This window comes from Mandrillus leucophaeus, unplaced genomic scaffold (genome assembly GCF_000951045.1).
Source record: "Mandrillus leucophaeus isolate KB7577 unplaced genomic scaffold, Mleu.le_1.0 Scaffold11, whole genome shotgun sequence".
NCBI classification, from domain to species: Eukaryota; Metazoa; Chordata; class Mammalia; order Primates; family Cercopithecidae; genus Mandrillus; species Mandrillus leucophaeus.
Window position 1 is genome coordinate 618907 of NW_012099209.1, and position 1028 is coordinate 619934.

Below are 1028 nucleotides of genomic sequence, written 5' to 3' on the forward strand. Positions count from 1 at the left end.
AAAAAAAAAAAAGTTATTTGAATTATGGTCAAATACACATAATACCATATTTATCTTAATGATTTTTAAGTGTTCAGTTCAGTGGCAGTAAGTACATTCACACTGTCACCATCTATCTTCAGAACTCTTTTTTCTTGGAGACACAGTCTTGCTCTGTCACCGAGGCTAGAGGGCAGTGGCGCAGTCTCTGCTTGCTGCAACCTCTGCCTCCCAGGCTCAAGCGATCCTTGAACCTCAGCCTCTCGAGGAGCAGGGACCACAGGTGTATACCACCACACTCGGCTAATTTTTGTATTTTTTGTAGAGATGGGGGGAGGGGTCTCACTTTGTTGCCTAGGCTGATCTCGAACCCCTGACCTCAAGCGATCCACCTGCCTTGGCCTCCCAAAGTGCAGGGATTACAGGCATGAGCCACCTCACCCAGCCCAGAACTCTTTCATCTTGCAAAACTGAAATACTGTGGCTTTAAGCACTCACTCTCTAATACCCCTCCCCCAGCCCCTGGCACCCCACCATTCTACTTCCTGTCTCTATGGAGGTGACCACTCCAGGGACCTCCCATGAGTGGAATGACTCAGCATTTGTCTTTCTGTCACTGGCTTATATCACTCAGCATAATGTCCTCAAGGTTCATCCACAATGTAGCATATGTCAGAATTCCCTTACTTTCTAAGGCTGCCCTTTTTTTTTCAGAGTTTCACTCTGTCCTCCCTGGTGGGAGTGCAGTGGTGCAATCACAGCTCACTGCAGCCTCAACCTCCTGGGTTCAAGCGATCTTCCGAACTCATTTTTTGATTTTGACAAAGTTTCACTATGTTGCCCAGGCCAGTCTTGAACTCCTGAGCTCAAGCAATCCTTCTACCTCGGCCTCCCAAAGCACTGGAATTACAGGCGTGAGCCACTGTGCTGGCCTAAGGCTATCTGCCTTTTTTGTTTTGTTTTGTTTTCTTTTCTTTTTTTGAGACGGAGTCTCGCTCTGTCACCCAGGCTGGAGTGCAGTGGCGTGATCTTGGCTCACTGCAAGCTCC